Source organism: Pleurodeles waltl, unplaced genomic scaffold (assembly GCF_031143425.1).
Source record: "Pleurodeles waltl isolate 20211129_DDA unplaced genomic scaffold, aPleWal1.hap1.20221129 scaffold_39, whole genome shotgun sequence".
NCBI classification, from domain to species: domain Eukaryota; kingdom Metazoa; phylum Chordata; class Amphibia; order Caudata; family Salamandridae; genus Pleurodeles; species Pleurodeles waltl.
This window is the reverse complement of record NW_027150097.1, coordinates 8,196,406-8,221,446: the sequence shown is the minus strand read 5'-3', so window position 1 is coordinate 8,221,446 and position 25,041 is coordinate 8,196,406. Positions and strand designations below refer to the sequence as shown.

General features: G+C 47.5%; 6 non-coding genes across 6 annotated transcripts; all 6 read right to left on the bottom strand.

The window, feature by feature from the left end:
• Nucleotides 1-296: 296 nt before the first annotated feature.
• On the bottom strand, nt 297-379 carry TRNAL-CAG (transfer RNA leucine (anticodon CAG)). Its single transcript has one exon. It is a non-coding gene; the product is annotated as a tRNA-Leu (tRNA).
• Nucleotides 380-2,722: 2,343 nt separating this feature from the next.
• Nucleotides 2,723-2,805, bottom strand: TRNAL-CAG (transfer RNA leucine (anticodon CAG)). Its single transcript has one exon. It is a non-coding gene; the product is annotated as a tRNA-Leu (tRNA).
• Nucleotides 2,806-3,936: 1,131 nt separating this feature from the next.
• Nucleotides 3,937-4,019, bottom strand: TRNAL-CAG (transfer RNA leucine (anticodon CAG)). The gene has a single exon. It is a non-coding gene; the product is annotated as a tRNA-Leu (tRNA).
• Nucleotides 4,020-5,149: 1,130 nt separating this feature from the next.
• TRNAL-CAG (transfer RNA leucine (anticodon CAG)) lies at nt 5,150-5,232 on the bottom strand. The gene has a single exon. It is a non-coding gene; the product is annotated as a tRNA-Leu (tRNA).
• Nucleotides 5,233-6,363: 1,131 nt separating this feature from the next.
• Nucleotides 6,364-6,446, bottom strand: TRNAM-CAU (transfer RNA methionine (anticodon CAU)). The gene has a single exon. It is a non-coding gene; the product is annotated as a tRNA-Met (tRNA).
• Nucleotides 6,447-20,470: 14,024 nt separating this feature from the next.
• Nucleotides 20,471-20,553, bottom strand: TRNAR-CCG (transfer RNA arginine (anticodon CCG)). The gene has a single exon. It is a non-coding gene; the product is annotated as a tRNA-Arg (tRNA).
• Nucleotides 20,554-25,041: the final 4,488 nt, after the last annotated feature.

Here is a 25,041-nt window from a genome sequence, read left to right as displayed (position 1 = left end):
CGCAGGGGACCCTGGTGCTACTGAACCTTCTGCACTGTGAACCTGCTGAACTATTGACAGCTGCGCTTTTGATATGTAGGGTCGAAACCTTTATCTCGGCCCCTCTATCACGATTTGTTGAAGATGCTGTGATTTCCTGCTTTACCGATTTACTGCGATTTAGCCAACTTCAGGCAATTAGGGCAAGCAACGGAAAATAGATCTTATCGATAATTTACAGAAACTGTTGACATTGTTTTTGATACGGTGCTTGGGAAAAAAAAGTCAAAAAATGTATCCACCTCGCAATATACACTTGTCAGAAGTGGGATTTGAACCCACACCTCCAAGGGAGGCTGCGACCTGAACACAGCACCTTAGACCACTCGGCCATCCTGACACTCTTCACACCTCCCTCATGGCTCAATTTCGAGCGTATAAACCAAAATGAGTGCCATGTAATGAGTGAATGTTGTTTAATGTCCTCTGTATTTTCAATTCCAGACCTTCCTGCTCAGGGAAACAGTGGGATCTGAAGCTGATGAAGGAGAGAGGATAGATCATCCTGACAGTGAATCCGGTGGTGACTGCTACTAATTCTCAATCATCGACTACATGGGGTGTGGACATGCAGAAGTTTGAGCCAGTGCACATGGCCGGTGGTGACTGCTACTAATTCTCAATCATCTACTACAAGGGGTGTGGACATGCAGAATTTGGAGCCAGTTCAAGATTCAGATCAGGAGGTGCCTGGCTCCATACCAATCAACTTAGTGCCTCTGAGACAAGGACTTGAACGGTACAGTTTGAGTCCTCGACCGCCATGCTCAACGCGGCTGCAAGGATTCGGGGTGGATTGACTGAATGTGGCATTTCTTGTTGTGTACTATTCTTGTATACTGGATTAGTATAGTATCTTTTTTTTGAGCAGCTATGTTTGTTTTGTATTGGTTAAGGAGAAATGTTGTGTTCGTCATGGGCACGCCTATGATGCACACCAAGGGAGGTAGGGAGTGTTAGTCTCCCCCGAGTTTTGGAGTTGGATGGTAGGCACAGTGACGTGGAACCGGAGAGAATAAAAGGTCAGGGAAGGTGTTCCTCGTGGCCAATGACTCTATATTATTCTCTGTGTATTTATTAAAACTTATCTGCGAAACAGGCACCGTGTGTGCACGATTCAACACACCCCTCCCATGCCCTGAATACAGAAGTTAAAAACCAGCTGTGATTGGGACGCAGGGGACCCTGGTGCCACTGAACCTTCTGCACTGTGAACCTGCTGAACTATTGACAGCTGCGCTCTTGATATGTAGGGTCGAAACCTTTATCTCTGCCCCTCTATCACGATTTGTTGAAGATGCTGTGATTTCCCGCTTTACCGATTTACTGCGATTTAGCCAACTTCAGGAAATTAGTGCAAGCAACGGACAATAGATCTTATCGATAATTTACAGAAACTGTTGACATTGTTTTTGATACCGGTGCTTGGAAAAAAAAGTCCAAAAATGTATCCACCTCGCAAAAGACACTTGTCAGAAGTGGGATTCAAACCCACGCCTCCAAAGGAGACTGCAACCTGATCGCAGCGCCTTAGACCACTCGGCCATCCTGACACTCCTGACACTGCACTGATGGCTCAATTTCCAGCTTATAAACCAAAATGAGTGCCATGTACTGAGTGAATGTTGTTTAATGTCCTCTGTATTTTCAATTCCAGACCTTCCTGCTCAGGGAAACAGTGGGATCTGAAGCTGATGAAGGAGAGAGAATGGATCATCCTGACAGTGGATCCGATGGTGACTGCTACTAATTCTCAATCATCTACTACATGGGGTGTGGACATGCTGAATTTTGAGCCAGTGCACATGGCCGGTGGTGACTGCTACTAATTCTCAATCATCTACTACAGGGGGTGTGGACATGCAGAATTTGGAGCCAGTTCAAGATTCAGATCAGGAGGTGCCTGGCTCCATACCAATCAACTCAGTGCCTCTGAGATAAGGACTTGAACGGTACAGTTTGAGTCCTCGACCGCCATGCTCAACGCGGCTGCAAGGATTCGGGGTCGATTGACTGAATGTGGCATTTCTTGTTGTGTACTATTCTTGTATACTGGTTTAGTATAGTATCTTTTTTTTGAGCACCTATGTTTGTTTTGTATTGGTTAAGGAGAAATGTTGTGTTCGTCATGGGCACGCCTATGATGCACACCAAGGGAGGTAGGGAGTGTTAGTCTCCCCCGAGTTTTGGAGTTGGATGGTAGGCGCGGTGACGTGGAACCGGAGAGAATAAAAGGTCAGGGAAGGTGTTCCTCGTGGTCAGTGACTCTATATTATTCTCTGTGTATTTATTAAAACTTACTTGCGAAACAGGCACTGTGTGTGCACGATGCAACACACCCCTCCCATGCCCTGAATACAGAAGTTAAAAACCAGCTGTGATTGGGACGCAGGGGACCCTGGTGCCACTGAACCTTCTGCACTGTGAACCTGCTGAACTATTGACAGCTGCGCTTTTGATATGTAGGGTCGAAACCTTTATCTCGGCCCCTCTATCACGATTTGTTGAAGATGCTGTGATTTCCTGCTTTACCGATTTACTGCGATTTAGCCAACTTCAGGCAATTAGTGCAAGCAACGGAAAATAGATCTTATCGATAATTTACAGAAACTGTTGACATTGTTTTTGATACGGTGCTTGGGAAAAAAAAGTCCAAAAATGTATCCACCTCGCAAAATTCACTTGTCAGAAGTGGGATTTGAACCCACACCTCCAAGGGAGGCTGCGACCTGAACACAGCACCTTAGACCACTCGGCCATCCTGACACTCTTCACACCTCCCTCATGGCTCAATTTCGAGCGTATAAACCAAAATGAGTGCCATGTACTGAGTGAATGTTGTTTAATGTCCTCTGTATTTTCAATTCCAGACCTTCCTGCTCAGGGAAACAGTGGGATCTGAAGCTGATGAAGGAGAGAGGATGGATCATCCTGACAGTGAATCCGGTGGTGACTGCTACTAATTCTCAATCATCGACTACATGGGGTGTGGACATGCAGAAGTTTGAGCCAGTGGACATGGCCGGTGGTGACTGCTACTAATTCTCAATCATCTACTACAAGGGGTGTAGACATCCAGAATTTGGAGCCAGTTCAAGATTCAGATCAGGAGGTGCCTGGCTCCATACCAATCAACTCAGTGCCTCTGAGACAAGGACTAGAACGGTATAGTTTGAGTCCTCGACCGCCATGCTCAACGCGGCTGCAAGGATTCGGGGTGGATTGACTGAATGTGGCATTTCTTGTTGTGTACTATTCTTGTATACTGGATTAGTATAGTGTCTTTTTTTTGAGCAGCTATGTTTGTTTTGTATTGGTTAAGGAGAAATGTTGTGTTCGTCATGGGCACGCCTATGATGCACACCAAGGGAGGTAGGGAGTGTTAGTCTCCCACGAGTTTTGGAGTTGGATGGTAGGCACGGTGACGTGGAACCGGAGAGAATAAAAGGTCAGGGAAGGTGTTCCTCGTGGCCAATGACTCTATATTATTCTCTGTGTATTTATTAAAACTTATCTGCGAAACAGGCACCGTGTGTGCACGATGCAACACACCCCTCCCATGCCCTGAATACAGAAGTTAAAAACCAGCTGTGATTGGGACGCAGGGGACCCTGGTGCCACTGAACCTTCTGCACTGTGAACCTGCTGAACTATTGACAGCTGCGCTCTTGATATCTAGGGTTGAAACCTTTATCTCTGCCCCTCTATCACGATTTGTTGAAGATGCTGTGATTTCCCGCTATACCGATTTACTGCGATTTAGCCAACTTCAGGAAATTAGTGCAAGCAACGGACAATAGATCTTATCGATAATTTACAGAAACTGTTGACATTGTTTTTGATACAGGTGCTTGGAAAAAAAAAGTCCAAAAATGTATCCACCTCGCAAAAGACACTTGTCAGAAGTGGGATTCGAACACACGCCTCCAAAGGAGACTGCGACCTGAACGCAGCGCCTTAGACCACTCGGCCATCCTGACACTCTTGACACTGCACTGATGGCTCAATTTCCAGCTTATAAACCAAAATGAGTGCCATGTACTGAGTGAATGTTGTTTAATGTCCTCTGTATTTTCAATTCCAGACCTTCCTGCTCAGGGAAACAGTGGGATCTGAAGCTGATGAAGGAGAGAGGATGGATCATCCTGACAGTGGATCCGATGGTGACTGCTACTAATTCTCAATCATCTACTACATGGGGTGTGGACATGCTGAATTTTGAGCCAGTGCACATGGCCGGTGGTGACTGCTACTAATTCTCAATCATCTACTACAGGGGGTGTGGACATGCAGAATTTGGAGCCAGTTCAAGATTCAGATCAGGAGGTGCCTGGCTCCATACCAATCAACTCAGTGCCTCTGAGACAAGGACTTGAACGGTACAGTTTGAGTCCTCGACCGCCATGCTCAACGCGGCTGCAAGGATTCGGGGTGGATTGACTGAATGTGGCATTTCTTGTTGTGTACTATTCTTGTATACTGGTTTAGTATAGTATCTTTTTTTTGAGCAGCTATGTTTGTTTTGTATTGGTTAAGGAGAAATGTTGTGTTCGTCATTGGCACGCCTATGATGCACACCAAGGGAGGTAGGGAGTGTTAGTCTCCCCCGAGTTTTGGAGTTGGATGGTAGGCGCGGTGACGTGGAACCGGAGAGAATAAAAGGTCAGGGAAGGTGTTCCTCGTGGCCAATGACTCTATATTATTCTCTGTGTATTTATTAAAACTTACTTGCGAAACAGGCACTGTGTGTGCACGATGCAACACACCCCTCCCATGCCCTGAATACAGAAGTTAAAAAACAGCTGTGATTGGGACGCAGGGGACCCTGGTGCCACTGAACCTTCTGCACTGTGAACCTGCTGAACTATTGACAGCTGTGCTTTTGATATGTAGGGTCGAATCCTTTATCTCGGCCCCTCTATCACGATTTGTTTAAGATGCTGTGATTTCCTGCTTTACCGATTTACTGCGATTTAGCCAACTTCAGGCAATTAGTGCAAGCAACGGAAAATAGATCTTATCGATAATTTACAGAAACTGTTGACATTGTTTTTGATACGGTGCTTGGGAAAAAAAAGTCCAAAAATGTATCCACCTCGCAAAATACACTTGTCAGAAGTGGGATTTGAACCCACACCTCCAAGGGAGGCTGCGACCTGAACACAGCGCCTTAGACCACTCGGCCATTCTGACACTCTTCAAACCTCCCTCATGGCACAATTTCGAGCGTATAAACCAAAATGAGTGCCATGTACTGAGTGAAAGTTGTTTAATGTCCTCTGTATTTTCAATTCCAGACCTTCCTGCTCAGGGAAACAGTGGGATCTGAAGCTGATGAAGGAGAGAGGATGGATCATCCTGACAGTGAATCCGGTGGTGACTGCTACTAATTCTCAATCATCGACTACATGGGGTGTAAACATGCAGAAGTTTGAGCCAGTGCACATGGCCGGTGGTGACTGCTACTAATTCTCAATCATCTACTACAAGGGGTGTGGACATGCAGAATTTGGAGCCAGTTCAAGATTCAGATCAGGAGGTGCCTGGCTCCATACCAATCAACTCAGTGCCTCTGAGACAAGGACTTGAACGGTACAGTTTGAGTCCTCGACCGCCATGCTCAACACGGCTGCAAGGATTCGGGGTGGATTGACTGAATGTGGCATTTCTTGTTGTGTACTATTCTTGTATACTGGATTAGTATAGTATCTTTTTTTTGAGCAGCTATGTTTGTTTTGTATTGGTTAAGGAGAAATGTTGTGTTCGTCATGGGCACGCCTATGATGCACACCAAGGGAGGTAGGGAGTGTTAGTCTCCCCCGAGTTTTGGAGTTGGATGGTAGGCGCGGTGACGTGGAACCGGAGAGGATAAAAGGTCAGGGAAGGTGTTCCTCGTGGCCAATGACTCTATATTATTCTCTGTGTATTTATTAAAACTTATCTGTGAAACAGGCACTGTGTGTGCACGATGCAACACACCCCTCCCATGCCCTGAATACAGAAGTTAAAAACCAGCTGTGATTGGGACGCAGGGGACCCTGGTGCCACTGAACCTTCTGCACTGTGAACCTGCTGAACTATTGACAGCTGCGCTCTTGATATGTAGGGTCGAAACCTTTATCTCTGCCCCTCTATCACGATTTGTTGAAGATGCTGTGATTATCCGCTTTACCGATTTACTGCCATTTAGCCAACTTCAGGAAATTAGTGCAAGCAACGGACAATAGATCTTATCGATAATTTACAGAAACTGTTGACATTGTTTTTGATACGGGAGCTTGGAAAAAAAAAGTCAAAAAATGTATCCACCTCGCAAAAGACACTTGTCAGAAGTGGGATTCGAACCCACGCCTCCAAAGGAGACTGCGACATGAACGCAGCGCCTTAGACCACTCGGCCATCCTGACACTCTTGACACTGCACTGATGGCTCAATTTCCAGCTTATAAACCAAAATGAGTGCCATGTACTGAGTGAATGTTGTTTAATGTCTTCTGTATTTTCAATTCCAGACCTTCCTGCTCAGGGAAACAGTGGGATCTGAAGCTGATGAAGGAGAGAGGATGGACCCTCTGCACCCCCCTTCCCCCCCCAAGTCGGGGATGGAAGGGGAAGACCTTCCCCTTACACCCCGACCCCCCCCCCACCCCCCCCTGTGACGTCAGCGCGCGCGCGCGCGCGCTGATGTGTCACAGGGGCCTCCCTCGTCGCGCTGGAAGCTCTGCTTCCAGCGCGATTGAAAAAGAAATGCAAAAGCATTTCTTTTTCAATCACTTGGGAGGCCCGGAGGGGCTTCAAAGGGAAGGAAAAGTATTTCCTTCCCTTTGAAGTCCCTCCGAGGGTTTCAAAAGCCGGATTGCTTGCAATCCGGCTTTTGAAACCCCACTAGACACCAAGGATTTTTTTTTTTTTCTTAGAAATTGACAAAAGGGAGCGACCCCTTGGGCAAGGGTCGCTCCCAGGGGGGGCATTTTTTTGAAAAGGCCTTTTCTGCCCCCAGGGGGGGCAGAAACCTCTAGGCACCAGGGACCATTTTTTTTTTTTTTTTTTCATTTGTTTTTTTTTTTGGTGGGGAGCGACCCCTTAGGCAAGGGTCGCTCCCCTTGGGGGAAAATTATAATTTGCCCATTTCTGCCCCCCTTGGGGGCAGATTGGCCTATTTTGATGAGGCCAATTGCCCCCAAGGGGGGTAGAAACCACTAGACACCAGGGAGTTTTTTCTTTGCGTGAATTTCACGCAAAGGGAGCGACCACTTAGGCAAGGGTCGCTCCCTGGGGGGGAGGGGAATTTATTTTAGGCCATTTCTGCCCCCCCTGGGGGCAGATCGGCCTATTATTAGGCCGATCTGCCCCCAGGGGGGGAAGAAACCTCTAGGCGCCAGGGCAAATTTTTTTTGTGTGTTTTTTTTTTTGTTTCTTTTTTTTTTTTTTAGAGATAGGGAGCGACCCATCAGGCAAGGGTCGCTCCCCTGGGGGGCAAATTGTATTTAGACCATTTCTGCCCCCCTGGGGGCAGATTGGCCGATTTTAGGTCAATCTGCCCCCAAGGGGGCAGAAACCACTAGGCACCGGGGATTTGTTTTTTGGCGCCAATGTCACGCAGGGGGAGCGACCCCGTAGGCAAGGGTCGCTCCCGGGGGGGGGGGTGGGGGTTGGGGGGGCAAATTTATTTTAGGCCATTTCTGCCCCCCAGGGGGACAGATCGGCCTATTATTAGGCCGAACTGCCCCCGGGGGGGGGGCAGAACACTCTAGGCGCCAGAGCAATTTTTTTTTGGTGTTTTTTTTTTTGTTGTTTCTTTTTTTAGAGATGGGGAGCGACCCATCAGGCAAGGGTCGCTCCCCTGGGGGGGCAAATTGTATTTAGACCATTTCTGCCCCCCTGGGAGCAGATTGGCCAATTTTAGGTCAATCTGCCCCCAAGGGGGCAGAAACCACTAGGCACCGGGGATTTGTTTTTTGGCGCCAATGTCACGCAGGGGGAGCGACCCCGTAGGCAAGGGTCGCTCCCGGGGGGGGGGGTGGGGGTTGGGGGGGCAAATTTATTTTAGGCCATTTCTGCCCCCCCGGGGGACAGATCGGCCTATTATTATGCCGAACTGCCCCCGGGGGGGGGGGCAGAACACTCTAGGCGCCAGGGCAATTTTTTTTTTGTGTTTTTTTTTTTTTGTTGTTTCTTTTTTTAGAGATGGGGAGCGACCCATCAGGCAAGGGTCGCTCCCCTGGGGGGGCAAATTGTATGTAGACCATTTCTGCCCCCCTGGGGGCAGATTGGCCAATTTTAGGTCAATCTGCCCCCAAGGGGGCAGAAACCACTAGGCACCGGGGATTTGTTTTTTGGCGCCAATGTCACGCAGGGGGAGCGACCCCGTAGGCAAGGGTCGCTCCCGGGGGGGGGGGGGTGGTTGGGGGGGGCAAATTTATTTTAGGCCATTTCTGCCCCCCCGGGGGACAGATCGGCCTATTATTAGGCCGAACTGCCCCCGGGGGGGGGGGGGGCAGAACACTCTAGGCGCCAGGGCAATTTTTTTTTTGTGTTTTTTTTTTTTGTTGTTTCTTTTTTTAGAGATGGGGAGCGACCCATCAGGCAAGGGTCGCTCCCCTGGGGGGGCAAATTGTATTTAGACCATTTCTGCCCCCCTGGGGGCAGATTGGCCAATTTTAGGTCAATCTGCCCCCAAGGGGGCAGAAATCACTAGGCACCGGGGATTTGTTTTTTGGCGCCAATGTCACGCAGGGGGAGTGACCCCGTAGGCAAGGGTCGCTCCCGGGGGGGGGGTGGGGGTTGGGGGGGCAAATTTATTTTAGGCCATTTCTGCCCCCCCGGGGGGCAGATCGTCCTATTATTAGGCCGAACTGCCCCCGGGGGGGGGGGGCAGAACACTCTAGGCACCAGGGCAATTTTTTTTTTTGTGTTTTTTTTTTTTTGTTGTTTCTTTTTTTAGAGATGGGGAGCGACCCATCAGGCAAGGGTCGCTCCCCTGGGGGGGCAAATTGTATTTAGACCATTTCTGCCCCCCTGGGGGCAGATTGGCCAATTTTAGGTCAATCTGCCCCCAAGGGGGCAGAAACCACTAGGCACCGGGGATTTGTTTTTTGGCGCCAATGTCACGCAGGGGGAGCGACCCCGTAGGCAAGGGTCGCTCCCGGGGGGGGTGGGTGTTGGGGGGGCAAATTTATTTTAGGCCATTTCTGCCCCCCCGGGGGGCAGATCGGCCTATTATTAGGCCGATCTGCCCCCGGGGGGGGGGGCAGAAACCTCTAGGCGCCAGGGGAATTTTTCTTTGTTTTTTTTTTTAGAGATGGGGAGCGACCCATCAGGCAAAAGTCGCTCCCCTGGGGGACAAATTGTATTTAGGCCATTTCTGCCCCCCTTGGGGGCAGATTGGCTGAGTTTAGGTCAACCTGCCCCCAGGGGGGCAGAAACCACTAGGCACCGGGGATTTGTTTTTTGGTGCCAATGTCACGCAGGGGGAGCGACCCCGTAGGCAAGGGTCGCTCCCGGCGGGGGAGGGTGGGGGTTGGGGGGGCAAATTTATTTTAGGGCATTTCTGCCCCCCCCCCCCCCCGGGGCCGGCTGAGCTACAGGCCAAACACCACAGGTAGGCACCTTGCAAAAAACACCTCTGTTTTCTGTGAAAAAATATGTTGTGTCCACGTTGTGTTTTGGGCCATTTACTTTTGTGGGCGCTAGGCCTACCCACAGAAGTGATGTACCATTTTTATCGAGAGACTTAGGGGAACGCTGGGTGGAAGGAAATTTGTGGCTCCTCTCAGATTCCAGAACTTTCTGTCACCGAAATGAGAGGAAAAAGTGTTTTTTGGGCCAAATTTTGATGTTTGCAAAGGATTCTGGGTAACATAACCTGGTCAGAGCCCCGCAAGTCACCCCATCTTGGATTCCCCTGGGTTTCTAGTTTTCAAAAATGCACTGGTTTGCTAGGTTTCCTCAGGTGTCGGCTGAGCTACAGGCCAAAATCCACAGGTAGGCACTGCTTTTTATAAAAAAATTTGATGTGTCCACGTTGTGTTTTGGGCCCTTTCCTTTCGTGGGCGCTAGTCCTACCCACACAAGTGAGGTATCATTTTTATCGGGAGACTTGGGGGAACGCTGGGTAGAAGGAAATTTGTGGCTCCTCTCAGATTCCAGAACTTTCTGCCACAGAAATGTGAGTAACATGTGTATTTTTAGCCAAATTTTGAGGTTTGCAAAGGATTCTGGGTAACAGAACCTGGTCCGAGCCCCGCAAGTCACCCCTCCTTGGATTCCCCTAGGTCTCTAGTTTTCAGAAATGCACAGGTTTGGTAGGTTTCCCTAGGTGCCGGCTGAGCTAGAGGCCAAAATCTACAGGTAGGCACTTCGCAAAAAACACCTCTGTTTTTTTCCAAAATTTAGGATGTGTCCACGTTGCGCTTTGGGGTGTTTCCTGTCGCCGGCGCTAGGCCTACCCACGCAAGTGAGGTATCATTTTTATTGGGAGACTTGGGGGAACGCTGGGTGGAAGGAAATTTGTAGCTCCTCTCAGATTCCAGAACTTTCTGCCACAGAAATGTGAGGGACATGTGTTTTTTTAGCCAAATGTTGAGGTTTGCAAAGGATTCTGGGTAACAGAACCTGGTCCGAGCCCCGCAAGTCACCCCTCCTTGGATTCCCCTAGGTCTCTAGTTTTCAGAAATGCATAGGTTTGGTAGGTTTCCCTAGGTGGCGGCTGAGCTAGAGGCCAAAATCTACAGGTAGTCACTTTGCTAAAAACAGCTCTGTTTTCTGTGATATGTCCACGTTGTGTTTTGGGGCATATCCTGTCGCGGGCGCTAGGCCTACCCACACAAGTGAGGTATCATTTTTATCGGGAGACGTGGGGGAACGCTGGGTGGAAGGAAATTTGTGGCTCCTCTCAGATTCCAGAACTTTCTGCCACAGAAATGTGAGGAACATGTGTTTTTTTAGCCAAATTTTGAGGTTTGCAAAGGATTCTGGGTAACAGAACCTGGTCCGAGCCACACAAGTCACCCCTCCTTGGATTCCCCTAGGTCTCTAGTTTTCAGAAATGCATAGGTTTGGTAGGTTTCCCTAGGTGGCGGCTGAGCTAGAGGCCAAAATCTACAGGTAGTCACTTTGCTAAAAACAGCTCTGTTTTCTGTGATGTGTCCACGTTGTGTTTTGGGGCATATCCTGTCGCGGGCGCTAGGCCTACCCACACAAGTGAGGTATCATTTTTATCGGGAGACGTGGGGGAACGCTGGGTGGAAGGAAATTTGTGGCTCCTCTCAGATTCCAGAACTTTCTGCCACAGAAATGTGAGGAACATGTGTTTTTTTAGCCAAATTTTGAGGTTTGCAAAGGATTCTGGGTAACAGAACCTGGTCCGAGCCACACAAGTCACCCCTCCTTGGATTCCCCTAGGTCTCTAGTTTTCAGAAATGCACAGGTTTGGTAGGTTTCCCTAGGTGGCGGCTGAGCTAGAGGCCAAAATCTACAGGTAGTCACTTTGCTAAAAACAGCTCTGTTTTCTGTGATATGTCCACGTTGTGTTTTGGGGCATATCCTGTCGCGGGCGCTAGGCCTACCCACACAAGTGAGGTATCATTTTTATCGGGAGACGTGGGGGAACGCTGGGTGGAAGGAAATTAGTGTCTCCTCTCAGATTCCAGAACTTTCTGCCACAGAAATGTGAGGAAAATGTGTTTTTTAGCCAAATTTTGAGGTTTGCAAAGGATTCTGGGTAACAGAACCTGGTCCGAGCCACACAACTCACCCCTCCTTGGATTCCCCTAGGTCTCTAGTTTTCAGAAATGCACAGGTTTGGTAGGTTTCCCTAGGTGGCGGCTGAGCTAGAGGCCAAAATCTACAGGTAGTCACTTTGCTAAAAACAGCTCTGTTTTCTGTGATATGTCCACGTTGTGTTTTGGGGCATATCCTGTCGCAGGCGCTAGGCCTACCCACACAAGTGAGGTATCATTTTTATCGGGAGACGTGGGGGAACGCTGGGTGGAAGGAAATTTGTGGCTCCTCTCAGATTCCAGAACTTTCTGCCACAGAAATGTGAGGAACATGTGTTTTTTTAGCCAAATTTTGAGGTTTGCAAAGGATTCTGGGTAACAGAACCTGGTCCGAGCCACACAAGTCACCCCTCCTTGGATTCCCCTAGGTCTCTAGTTTTCAGAAATGCATAGGTTTGGTAGGTTTCCCTAGGTGGCGGCTGAGCTAGAGGCCAAAATCTACAGGTAGTCACTTTGCTAAAAACATCTCTGTTTTCTGTGATATGTCCACGTTGTGTTTTGGGGCATATCCTGTCGCGGGCGCTAGGCCTACCCACACAAGTGAGGTATCATTTTTATCGGGAGACGTGGGGGAACGCTGGGTGGAAGGAAATTTGTGTCTCCTCTCAGATTCCAGAACTTTCTGCCACAGAAATGTGAGGAACATGTGTTTTTTAGCCAAATTTTGAGGTTTGCAAAGGATTCTGGGTAACAGAACCTGGTCCGAGCCACACAAGTCACCCCTCCTTGGATTCCCCTAGGTCTCTAGTTTACAGAAATGCACAGGTTTGGTAGGTTTCCCTAGGTGGCGGCTGAGCTAGAGGCCAAAATCTACAGGTAGTCACTTTGCTAAAAACAGCTCTGTTTTCTGTGATATGTCCACGTTGTGTTTTGGGGCATATCCTGTCGCGGGCGCTAGGCCTACCCACACAAGTGAGGTATCATTTTTATCGGGAGATGTGGGGGAACGCTGGGTGGAAGGAAATTTGTGGCTCCTCTCAGATTCCAGAACTTTCTGCCACAGAAATGTGAGGAACATGTGTTTTTTTAGCCAAATTTTGAGGTTTGCAAAGGATTCTGGGTAACAGAACCTGGTCCGAGCCACACAAGTCACCCCTCCTTGGATTCCCCTAGGTCTCTAGTTTTCAGAAATGCACAGGTTTGGTAGGTTTCCCTAGGTGGCGGCTGAGCTAGAGGCCAAAATCTACAGGTAGTCACTTTGCTAAAAACAGCTCTGTTTTCTGTGATGTGTCCACGTTGTGTTTTGGGGCATATCCTGTCGCGGGCGCTAGGCCTACCCAAACAAGTGAGGTATCATTTTTATCGGGAGACTTGGGGGAACATAGAATAGCAAAACAAGTGTTATTGCCCCTTGTCTTTCTCTACATTTATTCCTTCCAAATATAGGGGTGTGTGTAAAAAAGACATCTATTTGAGAAATTCCATGTAATTCACGTGCTACTATGGTCACCCCGGAATTCAGAGATGTGCAAATAACCACTGCTCCTCAACACCTTATCTTGTGCCCTTTTTGGAAATGCAAAGGTTTTCTTGATAGCTATTTTTTACTCCTTATATTTCAGCAAATGAATTACTGTATACCCGGTATAGAATGAAAACGCACTGCAGGGTGCAGCTCATTTATTGGCTCTGGGTTCCTCGGGTTCTTGATGAACCTACAAACCCTATATATCCCCGCAACCAGAGGAGTCCAGCAGACGTAACGGTATTTTGCTTTTGATAATCTGACATTGCAGGGAAAAGTTACAGAGTAAAAAGTAGAGAAAAATTGATGTTTTTTTCACCTCAATTTCAATATTTTTCTTTTTCAGCTGTTATTTTCTGTAGGAAACCCTTGTAGGATCTACACAAATGACCCCTTGCTGAATTCAGAATTTTGTCTACTTTTCAGAAATGTTTAGGTTTCTGGGATCCAGCATTGGTTTCATGACCATTCCTGTCACCGACTGGAAGGAGGCTGAAAGCACAAAAAATTGCACAAATGGGGTATGCCCCAGTAAAATGCCAAAATTGTGTTGAAAAATTGGGTTTTCGGATTCAAGTCTGCCTGTTCCTGAAAGCTGGGAAGCTGCTGAGTTTAGCACCGCAAACCCTTTGTTGATGCCATTTTCAGGGGAAAAACCACAAGCCTTCTTCTGCAGCCCCTTTTTCAAATTTTTTTGAAAAAAACGAAATTTTCACTGTATTTTGGCCAATTTCTTGGCCTCCTTCAGGGGAACCCACAAAGTCTGGGTACCTATAGAATCCCTAGGATGTTGGAAAAAAAGGACGCAAATTTGGCTTGGTTAGCTTATGTGGACAAAAAGTTATGAGGGCCTAAGCGCGAACTGCCCCAAATAGGCAAAAAAAGGCCTGGCACAGGAGGGGGAAAAGGCCTGGCAGCGAAGGGGTTAAGGAGAAATGTTGTGTTCGTCATGGGCACGCCTATGATGCACACCAAGGGAGGTAGGGAGTGTTAGTCTCCCCCGAGTTTTGGATTTGGATGGTAGGCGCGGTGACGTGGAACCGGAGAGAATAAAAGGTCAGGGAAGGTGTTCCTCGTGGCCAATGACTCTATATTATTCTCTGTGTATTTATTAAAACTTATCTGTGAAACAGGCACTGTGTGTGCACGATGCAACACACCCCTCCCATGCCCTGAATACAGAAGTTAAAAACCAGCTGTGATTGGGATGCAGGGGACCCTGGTGCCACTGAACCTTCTGCACTGTGAACCTGCTGAACTATTGACAGCTGTGCTTTTGATATGTAGGGTCGAAAACTTTATCTCGGCCCCTCTATCACGATTTGTTGAAGATGCTGTGATTTCCTGCTTTACCGATTTACTGCGATTTAGCCAACTTCAGGCAATTAGTGCAAGCAACAGACAATAGATCTTATCGATAATTTACAGAAACTGTTGACATTGTTTTTGATAAGGGTGCTTGGAAAAAAAAAGTCCAAAAATGTATCCACCTCGCAAAAGACACTTGTCAGAAGAGGGTTTGAACCCACGTCTCCAAGGGAGACTGTGATCTGAATGCAGCACCTTAGACCACCCGGCCATCCTGACACTCTTGACACCAGACTGATGGCTCAATTTCCAGCTTATAAACCAAAATGAGTGCCATGTACTGAGTGAATGTTATTTAATGTCCTCTGTATTTTCAATTCCAGACCTTCCTGCTCAGGGAAACAGTGGGATCTGAAGCTGATGAAGGAGAGAGGATGGATCATCCTGACAGTGGACCCTGTGGTGACTGCTACTAATTCTCAATCATCTACTACATGGGGTGTGGACTTGCAGAATTTTGAGCCAGTGCATATGGCCGGTGGTGACTGCTACTAATTCTCAATCATCTACTACAGGAGGTGTGGACATGCAGAATTTGGAGCCAGTTCAAGATTCAGATCAGGAGGTGCCTGGCTCCATACCAATCAACTCAGTGCCTCTGAGACAAGGACTTGAACGGTACAGTTTGAGTCCTCGACCGCCATGCTCAACGCGGCTGCAAGGATTCGGGGTGGATTGACTGAATGTGGTATTTATTGTTGTGTACTATTCTTGTATACTGGATTAGTATAGTATCTTTTTTTTGAGCAGCTATGTTTGTTTTGTATTGGTTAAGGAGAAATGTTGTGTTCGTCATGGGCACGCCCATGATGCACACCAAGGGAGGTAGGGAGTGTTAGTCTCCTCCGAGTTTTGGAGTTGGATGGTAGGTGCGGTGATGTGGAATCGGAGAGAATAAAAGGTAGGGGAAGGTGTTCCTCGTGGCTAAAGACTCCATATTATTCTTTGTGTATTTATTCAAACTTCTTTGCAAAACAGGCACTGTGTGTGCACGACGCAACACCCCCACCCCTCCCATCCCCTGAATACAGAAGTTAAAAACCAGCTGTGATTGGGACGCAGGGGACCCTGGTGCCACTGAACCTTCTGCACTGTGAACCTGCTGAACTATTGACAGCTGCGCTTTTGATATGTAGGGTCGAAACCTTTATCTCGGCCCCTCTATCACGATTTGTTGAAGATGCTGTGATTTCCTGCTTTACCGATTTACTGCGATTTAGCCAACTTCAGGCAATTAGTGCAAGCAACGGAAAATAGATCTTATCGATAATTTACAGAAACTGTTGACATTGTTTTTGATACGGTGCTTGGGAAAAAAAAGTCCAAAAATGTATCCACCTCGCAAAATACACTTGTCAGAAGTGGGATTTGAACCCATACCTCCAAGGGAGGCTGCGACCTGAACGCAGCGCCTTAGACCACTCGGCCATCCTGACACTCTTCACACCTACCTCATGGCTCAATTTCGAGCATATAAACCAAAATGAGTGCCATGTACTGAGTGAATGTTGTTTAATGTCCTCTGTATTTTCAATTCCAGAACTTCCTGCTCAGGGAAACAGTGGGATCTGAAGCTGATGAAGGAGAGAGGATGGATCATCCTGACAGTGAATCCGGTGGTGACTGCTACTAATTCTCAATCATCGACTACATGGGGTGTGGACATGCAGAAGTTTGAGCCAGTGCACATGGCCGGTGGTGACTGCTACTAATTCTCAATCATCTACTACAAGGGGTGTGGACATGCAGAATTTGGAACCAGTTCAAGATTCAGATCAGGAGGTGCCTGGCTCCATACCAATCAACTCAGTGCCTCTGAGACAAGGATTTGAACTGTACAGTTTGAGTCCTTGACCGCCATGCTCAACGCGGCTGCAAGGATTCGGGGTGGATTGACTGAATGTGGCATTTCTTGTTGTGTACTATTCTTGTATACTGGATTAGTGTTGGAAAATGGGTTATTGGTAAGGGCAGGTAGGTACCTACACCTAGCAACAAGCCACTAACCTCCAATTAGGTACAGTTAGGTCTCAGTAAATTAATCCCAGCTCAACCCTTGGTAGCTTGGCAACGAGCGTCAAGGCTTAACTTAGGAGACAAAGTGTAAAGCATTCAAATATCACAAAACAGTAATTAAATAAAACACAGGAAACAGTTTAAAAATCCAAAACCAATTGATAAAAATAGTTTATATTTTTATCTTTAAAATGACACAAAAACGAATAAAATTGGTTCAGGGGAACCGGAGATATGAATTTTTAAAGTATTATTATTTTTCTAGCGCTTAGAAACAAAAAGCGCCAATCGGGTCATCTGGTTGCACCAGGACCGGGGCAAAGTCAAAGTTTCAGGCCGACCGCGATGGAGCCCTGCTCGGCTACAAGTCGCGGGAGGCCTCGGTTAAAAAGTTACCTTCTGACTTAGTCTCTTTTTTGAAGTTTTTCTTCACCGGGACGAACCTGCCAGTTGAATCCGACCTCCTGGAGCCCTTGTCCGGATACGCGAAGTCGGTTTCCTCTGTGGTGATTTTTACCTTCGGACTTAGTCGTTTTTTCGAGGTGAAAATCCTTTGACCGGGGTAAACCTGGATCTTGATCCGACGTCCATGGAGCCCTTCTCGGATACGATGGCTGGGAGGTCCCGGTCAACTTTTTACCTTCGGACTTAGTCTCTTTTTTGGATGTTTTTCTTTACCGGGACGAACCACGAAGTCAGGCCGGGTCGCGGTTGAGGCAAGCCGGCTAGAATTTCCGCGGCGGGTCGGTCCCTCTCTGGAGCTTTTTTCCAAAAATTCTCAAATCTTTTCCAAACTTCTGGGGCTTCACCCAGATGTTCTTTTAAGGTTCTTTTGGGGTCCACAGCTCACCCCAAGGGTCCAGAAGTTCTGTGATGGTCCTTGGGGGGTGCGGACTTCAACTCCCAGAATGCACCTGGCGCAAACTCCTTTTTGGCCACTGGACAGTGGTCAGCTGGTCGCTTTCTTCAGGAGTTGGTGCAGGGGACTCTGGTTAGCAAATTTTCACCTGTAGCAAACAGGGAGTCCCTCCTTGAACCAGTTGAAGCCAGGCAAAGTCCTTCTTGTGGTGAAGCCCAAGTGTGCAGCTGGTGCAGTCCTTCTGAGTGCAGGGTCCAGGTGCAGGCCAGGGGTCCAGCAGGGCAGTCCTTCTTCTCCTTGTAGTTCCTTCTTCTTGAAATTTGGTGGGGATCTGAGGTGTGGGTGCAGGTCTGCCAGTTTTATCCTTGCTCCTGGGTGAAAAGCAGGGGGGTCCTGGTTCTCCAATCAGGGACAGGGTCGTCCCCCTGTGATGACCACTTCCTGGGAAGTGTGGCACAAATCCATCCCAGAAGGCAACAGTCTCTAAAAATCCAACATGGATGAATCTGATTTTTGGAGGTTACATCTGGCTGAGCCCACCCACTGGTGTGGCTAAAAATCATAAACACACCCCTCTCCTGCCCTCTCCTAATCTAATCAAGGGGGCACCTAGTTGTCTGGGGTTGCAGGATGTGGGGGTGTTGCTGGGTGCTCCAAATGTCCTTCTCTGCCTTTGAAGACCAGTTTGGCCGCCCTCCCCCTTCCTGCCTCACCATCTGCTGAGGGGAGATTCTCTCCCCCAAGCACATTCCTTTGTGTGAAGTCAGGCCACTTCACACCTCATCAAGGTAGCCTGGCAGAAGCTGCTGCAGGCTGGCCAATCAGAGCACAGCAGCAAAAACAATGCAGAGCTGAAATTGGCAACTTTTTAGGTAAAGTCTAAACTTTTTACCTGAACAAGTTATATTAAATCCAACAACTGGAAGTTGTGGGATTTAATACAACAATTAATTTGAAACCACATTATTGGTATGTAACATTTAAGGAGACTTTACAATTTAAAATAAAGTCTGCCCATTCTAGCCTATGAAGGCCATTTACTTCAATGAGGAAAAAACGAATTTGGCTGTTTTTACCTCACCAGGGCTTATAAATCTATTTTTATAAAGTCCCTGCTTATAGTTACATGGCACCCAGCCCTAGGGGCACATAGGGCACACCTTAGGGGTGACTTATATGTAAAAATAAGGAAGTTTAAGACTTTGGAAGTACCTTTAATTCCAAAGTCGAATTTGCATATAACTTTAATTTAAAAGCAGCCAGCAAGGCAGGCTTGCTTTTAAAATGACACTGGGCACCTCAGCAGTGCACCTAGGTGTGCACCACCTATGCTGTGGTCCCTTAACCTACATGCCCTACCATATACTAGGGACTTATAGGTAGGTTAACTTAGCCAATTATAATTAGCCTAATTTGCATATCCATTTTACACAGAGCACAGGCCCTGGGACTGGTTAGCAGTACCCAGGGCACCATCAGAGTCAGGAAAACACCAGCATAAAGTGGAAAATGGGGGCAAAAAGTTAGGTGGCCTCTGCAATCAGCCCTGTTTTCTCACAATTAGTATTGTATCTTTTTTTTGAGCAGCTATGTTTGTTTTGTATTGGTTAAGGAGAAATGTTGTGTTCGTCATGGGCACGCCTATGATGCACACCAAGGGAGGTAGGGAGTGTTAGTCTCCCCTGAGTTTTGGAGTTGGATGGAAGGCGCGGTGACGTGGAACCGGAGAGAATAAATGGTCAGGGAAGGTGTTCCTCGTGGCCAATGACTCTATATTATTCTCTGTGTATTTATTAAAACTTATCTGCGAAACAGGCACCGTGTGTGCACGATGCAACACACCCCTCCCATGCCCTGAATACAGAAGTTAAAAACCAGCTGTGATTGGGACGCAGGGGACCCTGGTGCCACTGAACCTTCTGCACTGTGAACCTGCTGAACTATTGACAGCTGCGCTCTTGATATGTAGGGTCGAAACCTTTATTTCTGCCCCTCTATCACGATTTGTTGAAGATGCTGTGATTTCCCGCTTTACCGATTTACTGCGATTTAGCCAACTTCAGGAAATTAGTGCAAGCAACGGACAATAGATCTTATCGATAATTTACAGAAACTGTTGACATTGTTTTTGATACGGGTGCTTGGAAAAAAAAAGTCAAAAAATGTATCCACCTCGCAAAAGACACTTGTCAGAAGGGGGATTCGAACCCATGCCTCCAAAGGAGACTGCGACCTGAACACATCGCCTTAGACCACTCGGCCATCCTGACACTCGTGACACTGCACTGATGGCTCAATTTCCAGCTTATAAACCAAAATGAGTGCCATGTACTGAGGGAATGTTGTTTAATGTCCTCTGTATTTTCAATTCCAGACCTTCCTGCTCAGGGAAACAGTGGGATCTGTAGCTGATGAAGGAGAGAGGATGGATCATCCTGACAGTGGATCCGGTGGTGACTGCTACTAATTCTCAATCATCTACTACATGGGGTGTGGACATGCTGAATTTTGAGCCAGTGCACATGGCCGGTGGTGACTGCTACTAATTCTCAATCATCTACTACAGGGGGTGTGGGCATGCAGAATTTGGAGCCAGTTCAAGATTCAGATCAGGAGATACAGAAGTTAAAAACCAGCTGTGATTGGGATGCAGGGGACCCTGGTGCCACTGAACCTTCTGCACTGTGAACCTGCTGAACTATTGACAGCTGCGCTTTTGATATGTAGGGTCGAAACCTTTATCTCGGCCCCTCTATCACGATTTGTTGAAGATGCTGTGATTTCCTGCTTTACCGATTTACTGCGATTTAGCCAACTTCAGGCAATTAGTGCAAGCAACGGAAAATAGATCTTATTGATAATTTACAGAAACTGTTGACATTGTTTTTGATACGGTGCTTGGGAAAAAAAAGTCCAAAAATGTATCCACCTCGCAAAATACACTTGTCAGAAGTGGGATTTGAACCCACACCTCCAACGAAGGCTGCGACCGGAACACAGCCCCTTAGACCACTCAGCCATCCTGACACTCTTCACACTTCCCTCATGGCTCAATTTCGAGCGTATAAACCAAAATGAGTGCCATGTACTGAGTGAATGTTGTTTAATGTCCTCTGTATTTTCAATTCCAGACCTTCCTGCTCAGGGAAACAGTGGGATCTTGTAGGAAAGTACCATCTTGCCTGGCATGTTACCCCCATTTTCCACTGTATATATGTTGTTTTAGTTGTATGTGTCACTGGGACCCTGGTAACCCAGGGCCCCAGTGCTCATAAGTGTGCCTGAATGTGTTACCTGTGTAGTGACTAACTGTCTCACTGAGGCTCTGCTAATCAGAACCTCAGTGGTTATGCTCTCTCATTTCTTTCCAAATTGTCACTGACAGGCTAGTGACCATTTTTACCAATTTACATTGGCTTACTGGAACACCCTTATAATTCCCTAGTATATGGTACTGAGGTACCCAGGGTATTGGGGTTCCAGGAGATCCCTATGGGCTGCAGCATTTCTTTTGCCACCCATAGGGAGCTCTGACAATTCTTACACAGGCCTGCCACTGCAGCCTGAGTGAAATAACGTCCACGTTATTTCACAGCCATTTTACACTGCACTTAAGTAACTTATAAGTCACCTATATGTCTAACCTTTACCTGGTAAAGGTTAGGTGCAAAGTTACTTAGTGTGAGGGCACCCTGGCACTAGCCAAGGTGCCCCCACATTGTTCAGAGCCAATTCCCTGAACTTTGTGAGTGCGGGGACACCATTACACGCGTGCACTACATATAGGTCACTACCTATATGTAGCTTCACCATGGTAACTCCGAATATGGCCATGTAACATGTCTATGATCATGGAATTGCCCCCTCTATACCATCCTGGCATAGTTGGCACAATCCCATGATCCCAGTGGTCTGTAGCACAGACCCTGATACTGCCAAACTGCCCTTCCTGGGGTTTCACTGCAGCTGCTGCTGCTGCCAACCCCTCAGACAGGCAGCTGCCCTCCTGGGGTCCAGCCAGGCCTGGCCCAGGATGGCAGAACAAAGAACTTCCTCTGAGAGAGGGTGTGACACCCTCTCCCTTTGGAAAATGGTGTGAAGGCAGGGGAGGAGTAGCCTCCCCCAGCCTCTGGAAATGCTTTGTTGGGCACAGATGTGCCCAATTCTGCATAAGCCAGTCTACACCGGTTCAGGGACCCCTTAGCCCCTGCTCTGGCACGAAACTGGACAAAGGAAAGGGGAGTGACCACTCCCCTGACCTGCACCTCCCCTGGGAGGTGTCCAGAGCTCCTCCAGTGTGCTCCAGACCTCTGCCATCTTGGAAACAGAGGTGCTGCTGGCACACTGGACTGCTCTGAGTGGCCAGTGCCACCAGGTGACGTCAGAGACTCCTGCTGATAGGCTCCTTCAGGTGTTAGTAGCCTTTCCTCTCTCCTAGGTAGCCAAACCCTCTTTTCTGGCTATTTAGGGTCTCTGTCTCTGGGGAAACTTTAGATAACGAATGCATGAGCTCAGCCGAGTTCCTCTGCATCTCTCTCTTCACCTTCTGATAAGGAAACGACCGCTGACCGCGCTGGAAGCCTGCAAACCTGCAACATAGTAGCAAAGACGACTACTGCAACTCTGTAACGCTGATCCTGCCGCCTTCTTGACTGTTTTCCTGCTTGTGCATGCTGTGGGGGTAGCCTGCCTCCTCTCTGCACCAGAAGCTCCAAAGAAATCTCCCGTGGGTCGACGGAATCTTCCCCCTGCAACCGCAGGCACCAAAAAGCTGCATTACCGGTCCCTTGGGTCTCCTCTCAGCATGACGAGCGAGGTCCCTCGAATCCAGCGATGCTGTCCAAGTGACCCCCACAGTCCAGTGACTCTTTAGCCCAAGTTTGGTGGAGGTAAGTCCTTGCCTCACCTCGCTGGGCTGCATTGCTGGGAACCGCGACTTTGCAAGCTACTCCGGCCCCTGTGCACTTCCGGCGGAAATCCTTTGTGCACAGCCAAGCCTGGGTCCACGGCACTCTAACCTGCATTGCACGACTTTCTAAGTTGGTCTCCGGCGACGTGGGACTCCTTTGTGCAACTTCGGCGAGCACCGTTTCACGCATCCTCGTAGTGCCTGTTTCTGGCACTTCTCCGGGTGCTACCTGCTTCAGTGAGGGCTCTTTGTCTTGCTCGACGTCCCCTCTATCTTCCGGTCCAATTTGCGACCTCCTGGTCCCTCCTGGGCCCCAGCAGCGTCCAAAAACGCCAAACGCACGATTTGTGTGTAGCAAGGCTTGTTGGCGTCCTTCTGGCGGAAAAACACTTCTGCACGACTCTCCAAGGCAAGAGAGATCCTTCCACCAAAGGGGAAGTCTCTAGCCCTTTTCGTTCCTGCAGAAACCTCAGCTTCTTCTGTCCAGTCGAAGCTTCTTTGCACCCGCAGCTGGCATTTCCTGGACATCTGCCCATCTCCGACTTGCTTGTGACTTTTGGACTTGGTCCCCTTGTTCCACAGGTACCCTAGATTGGAAATCCATAGTTGTTGCATTGCTGGTTTGTGTCTTTCCTGCATTATTCCTCTAACACGACTATTTTGTCCTTAGGGGAACTTTAGTGCACTTTGCACTCACTTTTCCGGGTCTTGGGGAGGGTTATTTTTCTAACTCTCACTATTTTCTAATAGTCCCAGCGACCCTCTACAAGGTCACATAGGTTTGGGGTCCATTCGTGGTTCGCATTCCACTTCTGGAGTATATGGTTTGTGTTGCCCCTATCCCTATGTTTCCCCATTGCATCCTATTGTAACTATACATTGTTTGCACTGTTTTCTAAGACTATACTGCATATTTTTGCTATTGTGTATATATATCTTGTGTATATTTCCTATCCTCTCACTGAGGGTACACTCTAAGATACTTTGGCATATTGTCATAAAAATAAAGTACCTTTATTTTTAGTATAACTCTGTATTGTGTTTTCTTATGATATTGTGCATATGACACTAAGTGGTACTGTAGTAGCTTCACACGTCTCCTAGTTCAGCCTAAGCTGCTCTGCTAAGCTACCATTATCTATCAGCCTAAGCTTCTAGACACCCTATACACTAATAAGGGATAACTGGGCCTGGTGAAAGGTGCAAGTACCCCTTGGTACTCACTACAAGCCAGTCCAGCCTCCTACATTGGTTGTGCAGTGGTGGGATAAGTGCTTGAGACTACTTACCACTCTTGTCATTGTACTTTTCATAAGAGAAAAATATACAAAACAAGGTCAGTGTATATACACATAGCCAAAAAGTTTTGCATTTCCTCTTTTCACTCTTTTCTAAGTGCTGAAAAGTACTTCTAAACTTTCAAAAAGTTCTTAAAAGTTAAAAAGTTTTTTTCTGTCTTTCCAAAAAGTTCTGAAAACTTTTGTCTCATTCTCTATCACTTTAACTCTCTCTAAAAAATGTCTGGCACAGGCCAAAGTGTTGATCTGTCCAAACTTGCATATGACAACCTTAGCTGGAAAAGAGCAAGGAGTCTCTGTATAGAGAGAGGTTTGAGTGTAGGGAAGAATCCTGCCTTGGAACTGTTAATTAACATGCTTAGAGAACAGGATAAGGCCAGAGGTGGCCCATCTGTTGAAAAAGTACCTAATAGTTCCCAATCGGATTCAGGGACTCCCCCAGGAAAAGATTCAGGAAAGAAACTTCCTAGCCTGCCCATTACTAGACAATCTAGCATAGATGGTAATGATGATCAGCCACACCAAAGAAATAGTGTTGTCTCACATCATAGCAAAAGCATTTATTCTCACCATACTGGTAGTAATGTTTCTGTAAACCAAGCTGTTAAGTTGGCTTCTGTAAGGGACAGGTCTCCTTCTGTTCATTCCCATCATAGCTCTGTTTCTAGAAATGTCCCTCCCACCAACCCTGATGACAGAATGTTAGAGAGGGAACTCAATAAGTTGAGGGTGGAACAAACCAGACTGAAGCTTAAAAAGCAACAGCTGGATTTGGATAGACAGTCTTTTGAATTAGAGAAGGAAAGACAGAAGTTGGGTTTAGATACCCATGGTGGCAGCAGCAGTATTCCCCATAGTCATCCTGCAAAAGAGGATGATTCCAGGAATCTGCACAAGATAGTTCCCCCTTATAAGGAGGGGGATGACATTAACAAGTGGTTTGCTGCACTTGAGAGGGCCTGTGTTGTACAGGATGTCCCTCAAAGGCAGTGGGCTGCTATCCTATGGCTATCATTTAGTGGAAAAGGTAGGGATAGGCTCCTTACTGTGAAAGAAAATGATGCCAATAATTTCCAAGTTCTTAAGAATGCACTCCTGGATGGTTATGGCTTAACCACTGAACAGTACAGGATAAAGTTCAGAGAGACCAAAAAGGAGTCTTCACAAGACTGGGTTGATTTCATTGACCATTCAGTGAAGGCCTTGGAGGGGTGGTTACATGGCAGTAAAGTTACTGATTATGACAGCCTGTATAACTTAATCCTGAGAGAGCATATTCTTAATAATTGTGTGTCTGATTTGTTGCAC